Source organism: Hyperolius riggenbachi, chromosome 7, assembly GCF_040937935.1.
Source record: "Hyperolius riggenbachi isolate aHypRig1 chromosome 7, aHypRig1.pri, whole genome shotgun sequence".
NCBI classification, from domain to species: Eukaryota; Metazoa; Chordata; class Amphibia; order Anura; family Hyperoliidae; genus Hyperolius; species Hyperolius riggenbachi.
This window is the reverse complement of record NC_090652.1, coordinates 198,398,145-198,411,298: the sequence shown is the minus strand read 5'-3', so window position 1 is coordinate 198,411,298 and position 13,154 is coordinate 198,398,145. Positions and strand designations below refer to the sequence as shown.

Below are 13,154 nucleotides of genomic sequence, written 5' to 3'. Positions count from 1 at the left end.
AGTCGGCCTTTACCGGCAGCTGTAGGAGACGAGCGGGGGGCGACGGCAGGCAACAAGGGAAACGGTAAGTATGTGCTTTTCATTCCCTACGCATTGCAGCATGTATTTTACCACAGCCTTTGGGCTGTGGTATCCTTTAAATGAGTAGCTTTCACCTATAATACCAGAACTGAAAGGCTCTGGTAAAAATGATAGCTGCACTGTGTAGGGGGTAAAAAGCACATACCGGCTGCTTCTCCTGGCCCCCTCCGTCTGCCGCCGTTCTTACTGTATAGATGCTGGTGTCAAGGCGATTTTGGTGACCTTTGCCCTGGACATAATGCGCCTTGTGTGTGCAGTATGTCCTTCCCTCTTTGCTTCTGGCCGGCGCATAGTGAGAGACACAGAAGCACGCTGACATCTCCGTCTCCTCCGTGCTGCGTGTGCGCTCCAATAAACCAAGCGTCACATGCTAATCATGGCGATGTCAGCATGCTTCTGAGCCGCTCACTATGCGCCGGCCAAAAGCAAAAAAGGGAAGGACATACTGTGCACACAAGGCGCAGTATGTCCAGGGCAAAGGTCACCAAAGTATTTTTACCAGAGCTTTTCGGTTCTGGCATCCTTTAAAAATCTGTTTGATGATGCGTTTGACGCCGTAAGTTGCTTCCTCAGGTCGAGTATTGTGCCTTTAAAGACAAACAGTACACTCAGGACTAACATAAAAACCCCTAAAACCATCCTACATAAAATACTTAATATATACCTAAACCATGATGAAGGGTATAGAGACGGTTAAGGGACCTGTTCGATAGGTGAAAATTAAAAAAAGTAATATTGGCAAAAAATTGTAAAATGTATTGTAAAACATATACATAGATATCAAAATACACATATCTACACGCTATACACACACGTATGTACACACCTGTGCTACAGTATGCATAGAACAGGCATGGTTAAACAGTGTGCAAATTCAAGGTTCACAGTTTTGCCGGTAGGAAAGTGGTTATTAGGCCTAGTGCACACCAGAGCGGTTCGGCTGCGTTTTGTGATCCGCTTCCGGCTGCGGATACGCTAGGGTAATGTATTTTAATGAGCTGGTGCACACCAGAGCGGGAGGCGTTTTGCAGAAACGCATACTCCCGGGGTGAGGCATTTTTTGGATTGTGGATGCGTTTCTGCCTCAATGTTAAGTATTGGAAAACCGCAAACCGCTCTGAAAAAACGGCAGTTCAGAGCAGTTTTGCAGGCATTTTTGTTACAGAAGCTGTTCAGTAACAGCTTTACTGTAACAATATCTGAAATTTACTACACCAAAAACGCTTCACAAAAACGCAAAATGCTAGCTGAAACGCTACAGAAAAATAACAAAAAGCGTTTCAAAATCTGCTAGCATTTTGCGGATCTGCTAGCGGGTTTTGGTGTGCACCAAGTGTGTTAACCAGCCAGAGTACCAGTAAAGTCTGTATTTAAAAAAAATGAGAATTAGTCACAGGCATGGGCGTCCGCACATACGGCAAAACCGGGCATCTGCCCGAGCCTGGCCGCCCGCTGCCCCCCCCTGGCCGCGTGCCCGTGCAGCCAGCAGGAGGGGAACAGCGCAGAGAAGAGTGAGGGCACAGTGGGGAAGGGCGGACGTCTCCCCCCCCTTCCCTCACCTTAGGGGGCTCTCTCTCCCTCGCTGTCCCCTCCGGAATGAAGTGTGCAGCGGCTGGCAGCAGGCGGAACTTACCTCGTCTCGCTCCTGCGCCGGAAGTTCTGGTGCCGCACTCTGGTCTGGATCAGGCCAGAGTAGCGGCTAATCCATCCGGCGCATGCGACGAGAGGAGGTAAGTTCCGCCCGCTGCCAGCCGCTGCACACTTCATTCCGGACTCCGGAGGGGAGAGCGAGAGAGGGAGGGAGAGCCCCCTAAGGTGAGTGCCCATAGCTCTCCCTCTTCTCTGCGCTGCTCCCCTCCTCCTGCACACATGGCCACTTTTTCTGGGGACATATCCCCCTGGCTACATATACTGGGACATATACCCCCTGCCTACATATACTGGGAAATATACCCCCTGCCTACATACACTGGGACATATACCCCCTGCCTACATACACTGGGACATATACCCCCTGCCTACATACACTGGGACATATACCCCCTGCCTACATATACTGGGACATATACCCCCTGCCTACATATACTGGGACATATACCCCCTGCCTACATATACTGGGACATATACCCCCTGCCTACATATACTGGGACATATACCCCCTGCCTACATATACTGGGACATATACCCCCTGCCTACATATACTGGGACATATACCCCCTGCCTACATATACTGGGACATATACCCCCTGCCTACATATACTGGGACATATACCCCCTGCCTACATATACTGGGACATATACCCCCTGCCTACATATACTGGGACATATACCCCCTGCCTACATATACTGGGACATATACCCCCTGCCTACATATACTGGGACATATACCCCCTGCCTACATATACTGGGACATATACCCCCTGCCTACATATACTGGGACATATACCCCTGCCTACATATACTGGGACATATACCCCTGCCTACATATACTGGGACATATACCCCTGGCTACATATACTGGGACATATACCCCTGGCTACATATACTGGGACATATACCCCTGGCTACATATACTGGGACATATACCCCTGGCTACATATACTGGGACATATACCCCTGGCTACATATACTGGGACATATACCCCTGGCTACATATACTGGGACATATACCCCTGCCTACATATACTGGGACATATACCCCTGCCTACATATACTGGGACATATACCCCCTGCCTACATATACTGGGACATATACCCCCTGCCTACATATACTGGGACATATACCCCCTGCCTACATATACTGGGACATATACCCCCTGCCTACATATACTGGGACATATACCCCTGCCTACATACACTGGGACATATACCCCCTGCCTACATACACTGGGACATATACCCCTGCCTACATATACTGGGACATATACCCCTGCCTACATATACTGGGGACATATACCCCTGGCTACATATACTGGGGACATATACCCCTGCCTACATATACTGGGCACATATACCCCTGCCTACCTGTTCTGGGGACATCTCTACCCCTAGCTACCAGTTCTGGGGACATCTATACTGCTGGCCACCTATTCTGGGGACACCTATAGACCTGGGGCTACCTATTTTTGGGGAACCACTGCTGTCAGATTGAGTGTATTTTGGGGAACTGCTGCCAGGTGAGAGGTGTCTACATATTAAGGGGGCATTCTGCCTATTTATGTGAAAAGCTGTCTATTTATGTGCCTCATGACTTTGTCTTGTTGGGGGCCTCATGATTTGTTGGGGGCCTCAAGATTGCTGAATTTGTCTTGTTGGGGGCCTCATGATTGCTGAGTTGGTCATGTTGGGGGCCTCATGATTGCTGAATTTGTCTTGTTGGGGGTCACATGATTGCTAACTGCGAGACTATGGAAAAAGCTGAATCATCATCATATGAGACAATAGCATTAAACCTACTTTTTCCGCTTTTTAAAACAGAAAATGAAACTGGGAGGTTCTAAAAAAAAGAATAATTTTTTTCAGGAGTACGATGGATGAAATTGTTTATCTTCACAGTTTATTTTCAACTTAATTTTCCATAATGTTCATGTATGAGTTAAAACGTTTGTATTTAGTTTAAATTGCTGTTGGCACTTTGTGATAGTAAAGTGACTTTGCAGTTTGGACACTTGACCTCCAAAAGGTTCGCCACCACTGTCCTAATCTAATGTCCCACCATTGCTTAGTTCATGTAAACTTGTCTCCACCCACGATCACACCCACATTCTGGTTCATGACCACACCCATTTTTACGTAGCTCCACCAACCCAAATTTTTTGCTCCCCACTTTTTGCCCCCCCCCCCTGGAAAATTTTCTGCGGACGCCCATGGTCACAGGGGCTCTTTAAGTGGCCTGGCATGAACAGGTTAAGTGATACGGTTAATGTTGAAGTAGAAAGGCTTACCTATAAACTGAGCACAGTTAGACTCGGGTGTCTGTATAGTGTCCACTCTCTGAGGCTGCTTTAAATAATTAGAGGCGCCGTCACTCTATTCCCTATGCTATCAAGGCATTTTGTATTGACCTGAGGAAGCGGGTCTGTAATAATCTTACCTGCCAGTGGCGAGTCCCGCGATGTCTCCCACGGGACTCGTTTGCGTACTGGGACTTCTGCTCCGTCGTCCGCCTGTCGCATCCCCAGCACCCCTACGGCGGGGGGGGGGGTTCGGCGTGAGCAGTGGGAACAGACAGACGCACGCAGCACAGAGCAGCCTTTATAGGCTGAGAAGGCGTGTCCATAGGTGTCAGCTGTGATGTCATCAGCTGACACCTTTTTTTGCAGGAGGTGCTATCTTTGCTGGGGGTGGGCTTAGGATCTATCCTTTGGGTATATAAGGCCAGAGCATTCACTTGCTCATCGGCGTTGATACTAATCAGTACGCTGGTTCTTGGTCCTTATCCTAGCGAGATAGTTGTTTGAGAGCCACATTTCATATATGCGCCCGATATATATGTACTCCAGTCAGTTTAGAACTGTGATTTTATATATATATATATATATATATATATATATATATATATATATAGATATATATATATATAGATATAGATAGATAGATAGATAGAGATATTATCATATTTCTGTGTATGATACAGCAAGTTCACCAATCTGGTTAAAGGGAATGTCCAAGCAAAATAAAGAAATGAGTTTCACTTACCTGGGGCTTCTACCAGCCCCATGCAGCCATCCTGTGCCCTCGTAGTCACTCACTGCTGCTCCAGTCCCCCGCTGGCAGCTTGCCGACCTCGGAGGTCGGCAGGACGCTTTGCGTACGTTTTTACGCATTCTTGCGAGTGCAGGAACATTAACACATACATTTTTACGCATTACTGGTTTAATGCGTACATTTTTACGCATTGAACCAGTAATGCGTAAAAATGTATGTGTTAATGTTCCTGCACTAGCGGGAATGCGTAAAAATGTACGCAATGCGGCCCGCCGACCTCTGAGGTCGGCAAGCTGCCAGCGGGGGACTGGAGCAGCAGTGAGTGACTACGAGGGCACAGGATGGCTGCATGGGGCTGGTAGAAGCCCCAGGTAAGTGAAACTCATTTTTTTATTTTGCTTGAACCTTCCCTTTAAAGTCTCATCCCTTTGTACTTCGGTCATCTGATACCCGTTATAGACCTCGGCTAGCCTAATGACCTTGTCTCTATCTCATCCCTTCTGTACCTCAGCCATCTGATCCTATGTGTGCGACCTCGGCCTGTATATTGATTTAGCACTTGTCTCGACCCTTTTGTACTGTAGTCATCTGGCTTCCTGTGTAACGATACTAGCCTGTTATTTGACCTAGCTCCGTTTAGTCCTTCTGTACCGTACAATTCTGACTTCTCGTGTATGACCTAGCTTCAACCTGACCTCGATTTATTGTATTTTGTGTGCATGTCAAACACCCAGCGTCACAGGGCCATGACTTGTGAAACGCGTTGTCAGATTGCTTTTTGGATAAAAACTTTTTTGCAGTTGAACTGCTGTCTATATCTTCTGTAGAGGTAAGCGATTAACTCTTTTTTATTTAGATTTTAAAACACTAAATTCGAACACACATTGGGCGCCTCCATCCTACCCATTACCAGTCAGACCTCCTTTGGAGTTAATAGTTTTGCAGTTTTTCTGGAAAGTCTATTGTACTACAGGAGAGCGACCATCCAGTATACAGCAGGACCTGGAGTACCTAGCAGGGACGGTTAATTCCCTGCAGGCCTATATGGTGGTTGCAGCAGGGCCGCCATCAGAAATTTTGGGGCCCCTCACAAATCATCAGTCCGGGCCCCCCCCCCCCCTCACAAACTGAGAAATGTGCGTAGCCATTACATGTTGGCAGAGCTAGTTAGAAGCTTGCTGTCCACAAATTAATTACGAATAACCACGGTGGATACTCGTGATTCAAGTTAGCTCTAATTGCCACAGCTGAGCGGCTAGATGCGGCGGGGTTAATGACCCAGAACGCCGTTCTCCGCCCAGCATTTCAACGAGGTGCAAGTGTCCGAATGGACACGTTGCAAGCCTCGATATCGAGCACTTCCTCCTTCAAGCCGGAAGGAGGAAGTGCTCCCTCATTTTTTTAGAACCTCCCAGTTTTATTTTCTGTTTAAAAAAGCTAAAAAAAGTAGGTTTAATGCTATTGTCTCATATGGTAATGATTCAGCTTTTCCCATAGTCTCGCAGTTAGCAATTATGTGACCCCCAACAAGACAAATTCAGCAATCATGAGGCCCCCAACAAACCATGAGGCCCCCAACAAGACAAATTCAGCAATCATGAGGCCCCCAACAAGACAAATTCAGCAATCATGAGGCCCCCAACAAGACAAATTCAGCAATCATGAGGCCCCCAACAAGACAAATTCAGCAATCGTGAGACCCCCAACAAGACAAATTCAGCAATCATGAGGCCCCCAACAAATCATGAGGCCCCCAACAAGACAAATTCAGCAATCTTGAGGCTCCCAACAAATCATGAGGCCCCCAACAAGTAAAAATTCAATCATTAGGCCCCCAACAAGACAAATTCAGCAGTCATGAGGCACATAAATAGACAGCATTTCACATAAATAGGCAGAATGCCCCCTTATTATGGTAGACACCTCTCACCTGGATTCTGACAGGGACCCCCAGGTTAGGTAGTGAGTGACATGGAGCCCTTTTAGGCAGTGAGTGAGTGACAGGGAGTCCCTTTAGGTAGTGAGTGAGTGCCAGGGAGCCCCTTTAGGTAGTGAGTGAGTGACAGGGAGCCCCTTTAGCTAGTGAGTGAGTGACAGGGAGCCCCTTTAGCTAGTGAGTGAGTGCCAGAGAGCCCCTTTAGGCAGTGAGTGAGTGACAGGGAGCCCGTTTAGCTAGTGAGTGAGTGCCAGGGAGCCCCTTTAGGTAGTGAGTGAGTGACAGGGAGCCCCTTTAGGTAGTAAGTGAGTGACAGGGAGCCCCTTTAGCTAGTGAGTGAGTGCCAGAGAGCCCCTTTAGGCAGTGAGTGAGTGACAGGGAGCCCGTTTAGCTAGTGAGTGAGTGCCAGGGAGCCCCTTTAGGCAGTGAGTGAGTGCCAGGGAGCCCCTTTAGGGAGTGAGTGAGTGACAGTGAGGCCCTTTAGGTAGTGAGTGAGTGACAGGGAGGCCCTTTAGGCAGTGAGTGAGTGACAGGGAGCCCCTTTAGCTAGTGAGTGAGTGCCAGGGAGCCCGTTTAGCTAGTGAGTGAGTGCCAGGGAGCCCCTTTAGGTAGTGAGTGAGTGACAGGGATCCCCTTTAGCTAGTGAGTAAGTGCCAGAGAGCCCCTTTAGGCAGTGAGTGAGTGCCAGGGAGCTTCTTTAGGGAGTGAGTGAGTGACAGTGAGGCCCTTTAGGTAGTGAGTGAGTGCCAGTGAGGCCCTTTAGGTAGTGAGTGAGTGCCAGGGAGCCCCTTTAGGCAGTGAGTGATTGCCAGGGAGCCCCTTTAGGCAGTGAGTGAGTGCCAGGGAGCCCCTTTAGGCAGTGAGTGAGTGCCAGGGAGCCCCTTTAGGCTGTGAGTTAGTGACAGGGAGCCCCTTTAGGTATTGAGTGAGTGCCAGGGAGCCCCTTTAGGCAGTGAGTGAGTGCCAGGGAGCTTCTTTAGGGAGTGAGTGAGTGACAGTGAGGCCCTTTAGGTAGTGAGTGAGTGCCAGTGAGGCCCTTTAGGTAGTGAGTGAGTGCCAGGGTGCCCCTTTAGGCAGTGAGTGAGTGCCAGGGAGCCCCTTTAGGCAGTGAGTGAGTGCCAGGGAGCCCCTTTAGGCAGTGAGTGATTGCCAGGGAGCCCCTTTAGGCAGTGAGTGAGTGCCAGGGAGCCCCTTTAGGCAGTGAGTGAGTGCCAGGGAGCCCCTTTAGGCAGTGAGTGAGTGCCAGGGAGCCCCTTTAGGCAGTGAGTGAGTGCCAGGGAGCCCCTTTAGGGAGTGAGTGACAGGGAGGCCCTTTAGGGAGTGAGTGAGTGCCAGGGAGCCCCTTTAGGCTGTGAGTGAGTGACAGGGAGCCCCTTTAGGTATTGAGTGAGTGCCAGGGAGCCCCTTTAGGGAGTGAGTGAGTGACAGTGAGGCCCTTTAGGTAGTGAGTGAGTGACAGGGAGGCCCTTTAGCTAGTGAGTGAGTGAGTGAGTGAGTGAGTGAGTGAGTGACAGGGAGGCCCTTTAGGGAGTAAGTGAGTGCCAGGGAGCCCCTTTAGGCAGTGAGTGAGTGACAGGGAGCCCCTTTAGGTATTGAGTGAGTGCCAGGGAGCCCCTTTAGGGAGTGAGTGAGTGAGTGACAGTGAGGCCCTTTAGGTAGTGAGTAAGTGACAGGGAGGCCCTTTAGCTAGTGAGCGAGTGAGTGACAGGGAGCCCCCCCCCCTGAGCCGGATTAAGGCTAAATGGGGCCCTAAGCAAAGTAACTGATTTGGGCCCCCCCATCATGTCGTAATAGAATCAGAAGATGCAGCTGCACAGCAATATGTCGCACACACCGGGCAGCCGAGCTACTGGTTGCTATGGGCAACAGCACGCTTTCCTCTGTGGGTGCACAATGCAGGGAATAGCAGCGGCAAAATGCAGAGTGAGAGATGAATGGCTGGGACATTTGCACTCAGGGGCTGGGGCACCCCTGTGAAGAGGGCGCCAGATATCACAGCAGCAGCACTTTCCCCCTGCATCTCCAGCCTGGCAATAGCAGAAAGCTCTGGACACCGCCAAACCGGAAGCCGTTCCCTAGACAGAATTACATAACCACTCCCACCACCGAACAACCAATTTCCTCCCAAACTAGACAGCCACCATGCAGCCTCCATCCCAGTGAATACGATAGTCCAGCAGAGAAGGCAGCCGCAGTGGGGGAGAATGACAGCACCAGATGAATCACATTCACCTATTGCGATCCAAGCAATAGAGGTCCCGTCATCCGGAGCCCATCTGTCTCCTCTAGAGTGCTGCCGCTCTGTTACTACTACTATTACTACTTCCTACTTCATGTCTGATCTGAGAATCAGGAAGTTCAGAGCGAGCGGCTGCACTGTAGAAGAGACAGATGGGTTTCAGATGACGGGATCTCTATTGCTTGGATCATGGATAGGTGAGTGAGCGTTTGCCATCTGCTGCTATCATTCTTGCTGCAGCTGTGGTTCTCTGTGGGAAGGGAGGGTGGAGTGGGCAGCGGCAGAGCGCACAGTAGCAGGAGGGGGACCTAGGAGGAGAGCCTGGCTCTGAAGACAATCAGCAGCGCACGGCATCATTTGACAAGACAAGACAAATAACATTTATATCGCGCTTTTCTCCTGGTGGACTCAAAGCGCCAGAGCTGCAGCCACTAGGACGCGCCCTATAGGCAGTAGCAGTGTTAGAGAGACTTGCCTACGGTCTCCTACTGAATAGGTGCTGGCTTACTGAACAGGCAGAGCTGAGATTCGAACCCTGGTCTCCTGTGTCAGCGGCAGAGCCCTTAAAGGGACTCCAAGCAGTGCCTGTGGATATGCCTTTAAGCATACCCACAACTAATTCCTTACATCCTCACACCTACCAGCATGATGTTTGTAATTATATCCCCCTGGGTTCCTTATATTTCATTGCATTGTGCTGAATCGAGCTGCCAACTTTGGAGAAAAGTCATCCTGTGGCCATGATTTCGATTGTGAAAATATCAAAAACTAAAAGGCATAGAGCAGCCGTTTATATATCATTGGAAAGAGGAGAAAAAGAGCTTTAAAATGATATGCATCTTTCCATAGTTACTGCACTGCTCAGAGTCCCTTTAACCATTATACCTTCCAGCCACCGCTGACTTTGGAGAAAAGTCGTCCTGTGGCCGCGATTTCGATCGCGAAAATATCGAAAACTAAAAGGCATAGAGCAGCTGTTTAGATATCATTGGAAAGAGGAGAAAGAGAGCTTTAAAATGATATGCATCTTTCCATAGTTACTGCACTGCTCACAGTCCCTTTAACTTATACCATCCAGCCACCGCTGACAGGATGGCAAGGGCTGGTTTATGTGCTAATGGGGCCCCTTTGACTCTAAATGGGGCCCCAAGCGACTGCTTTTGTTGCCTGGTCGGTAATCCGGCCCTGGCCCCCCCCCCCCCCCCCCCAGCCGCCGCCGCTGCTTCCCCTGCCTTGCCAGCAGCGTCAGACCTCAAGATCAGCGGCGACCCGACCAGTAAGAGCGGCGACCCGACCAGACATCACTTCCGCATATCAGTGCGGGCGCTGGGTCCTAGCGCCCGCACTATTGTCACCACCTGATCGGGGTCTGACGTGGCGGAGGCGGCGGCTAGAGGGAGGGAGCAGCGGCCAGAGGGGTTGAGCGGCGGCCGGGCGGCACCCGCAGCACCCGCCAGGGCCACGGCGGGGATGGGGCCCCCCTGCAGGCCCCGGGCCCGTGACGGGAGTCACGGATGTCCCCCCCTGATGGCGGGCCTGGGTTGCAGAAACTGCAACCCACCTTTGTGAGTATATATCTATACAATTTCATCCTCACTATACCTAATCACCAAAGAAAAACCCCTATTAAATAAGCAAACTTGTCCTAGCTGGCACACGTGGGACCTAAAAGTGACATCTGTGTGCCGCCATGTCAGCACATTTCTTCTTCACCATCTTTTCCCATATTACTTACAGCGGACCTGAGCTCAGAACTCCTCTCTTCTCTAAAAGATACACAACAGCATAATAACCTTTAAACAAAAAACATTTCCTTATTACAGCTGATACAAATCGTAAAATAAATCTGCAGTTTCTACTTCCTTACTCATGGAAGCAGACATATTGTTTACAGCCTGTGCTGTCAAATGGGCTTATCTGCCAAAGGCAGTCATGTGACGCAGGGGAGGATCAAATTACAACTTGTGATTAGACACAAATGAGGGGAAATTACACAGAATATATATATATATATATATATATATATATATATATATATATATATATATATATATATATATATATATATATATATATACACATATACATATACATACACACACACATACATACATACATACATACATACATACATACATACACACACACACACACACACACTGCATTTCTGTAATGTTTTCCTTGTGTCCTGTGCAAGGTCCACTTTAACCTGTTCATGCCAGGCCACTTAACGAGCCCCTTATGATTAATTCTCATTTATAGAATACTGAATTTGCCAGTACTCTGACTAAATGTGTGCAGCGAGCAGGGAGGCTGGCCAGCATCTTTGTTTAAATCTTTTTCAGGGAATATCTTTATAAAGAATAAAGGCCATGCTGGGAACCCCCCATGAAGAGATGGACTAACCCAAAATCTGTTGGTAATGTCAGATTTCTACTGTCTACTGTAAGCGACAGCAACATAGGCGAAAAGTAATGTATGGCTTTTTTACTCAGGAAGAAATGCATACCTCCCAACTTTTTGAGATGAGAAAGAGGGACACTTAAGTCACACCCCTGATCATGCCCCTGTCACACCCCTAGTCACGCATACCATAAATATTTCATAAGAAAAATATGTTTTATAATTGACACACTGGTCCTTTCTATCCTGGTTCATTTACCTTCATATTAACATTTTACAATTAGTAATAAATCAATTTAAAGGATGGGAATAAAGTTTAGAGTTACTAGATAAATATATATATTTACATAGTAAGAGGGACAAAGTCCTGAAAGAGGGACAAATGAGGAGGAAAGAGGGACAGGGCTCCCAATGAGGGACTGTCCCTCCAAGAGGGACACTTGGGAACTACGGAAATGTACTTGTTGTTTTAAATTTTAAGATGTTAGCGACGGTTCCTCTTTTAGGGCCCGTTTCCACTATCACGAATTCGCATGCGGTGCCCGCATGCGAATTCGCATAGCCGGTGCAAGTGGATGGAACTGTTTCCACTTGTGCGTTTTCCTGCACGTTTTTCTGTGCAGAAAAAATCTGCAGGGTAGGGCCCTCAGAATTCGCCTGCGTGTGGAATGCAGGCGAATCGCACGCAATGTATTTAATAGGGAAATCGCATGCGTTTTCCCCATGCGTTTTTTGCCGCGATTTCGCATAGGTACCCATGTTAATTCACACAGGCAGTGACATGGTTAAAATCGCATCACCCTTACCTATGCGAAATCGCGGCAAAAAACGCATGCGGAATCGCACCCGCATGCGATTTTCCTGCGGTGTTTCGCCGGCTATTCCGCAACGCTATAGTGGAAACGGGCCCTCAATGTTAACTGTCTTCTGGCTACTAGCGGCACCAAAGGAGGTAAAAAGATGGATGCATCAAAAGGCTGAACACCCCCCCCCCCCCCCTCCCTCTTCCTCTTCTTCCTCTTCCTCCTCTTCTTTCATTTGCATCAGATAATCCAATCACATCTGCACCGATGGATAATTGACGTGCCGGGATCACCCCTGGAGTCACAGGGATCACATGTATCAGCTGAAAGGATCCGCACCGTCTTTAAAACAAGTATTTATTGAAGCTCTTTTTAAAATGTCATGAGTATAATTAAAGTGCGCTCCGGATCACCATTGACGCACAGCGTTTCGGATACAATCCTTCCTCAGAATGGTTCCAGTACACACTGTCATAATCACACATGCTATGTTCATTAAATGCACAGGCAGAGGACCTGATGGAAGACTACAATATGTCTACCCAATTTACATATATGCATATTCATGTCAGCAGGAACCAATGAAAATCTACTTAAATTATGTAAACATTGCAGAGACCAATGTGCACGAGACATTCAAACCAAAACACCTAAAGACTTACATCAGGTTGATCGCACAGTTGGAAATGCACCAGAGGCTCCCTGCACTGAAGGCACTCCCTTATCCATGAGGGACATGTAATACACATCCTATGTTTATTCAGGTCATCGTGCCTCAATGTCCAGTTAGCGGTGTCGGCTGATCCCAAGCTCTGCCGACCAATAACCGCTTCACCTCCGTATTGGCATACTCCCCCTGCCTCACAGCCTATCCGCAAGTCCCCCAGAAATTAACCGCCAATCCAAAGAGCGCCGACAACGTCCGCTCATCTGGCTGTCTAGCCCCTAACCAATCAGTGTGGCTCCTAAATTCCGCACCAATTTC

At 48.6% G+C, this 13,154-nt stretch overlaps 1 protein-coding gene across 1 annotated transcript in view; it reads left to right on the top strand.

Annotated features, from left to right (window-relative positions):
- Nucleotides 1-13,154, top strand: part of ZDBF2 (zinc finger DBF-type containing 2) — a 114,450-nt gene that overhangs the window by 54,994 nt on the left and 46,302 nt on the right. The gene's annotated exons all lie outside the window — the stretch shown is intronic.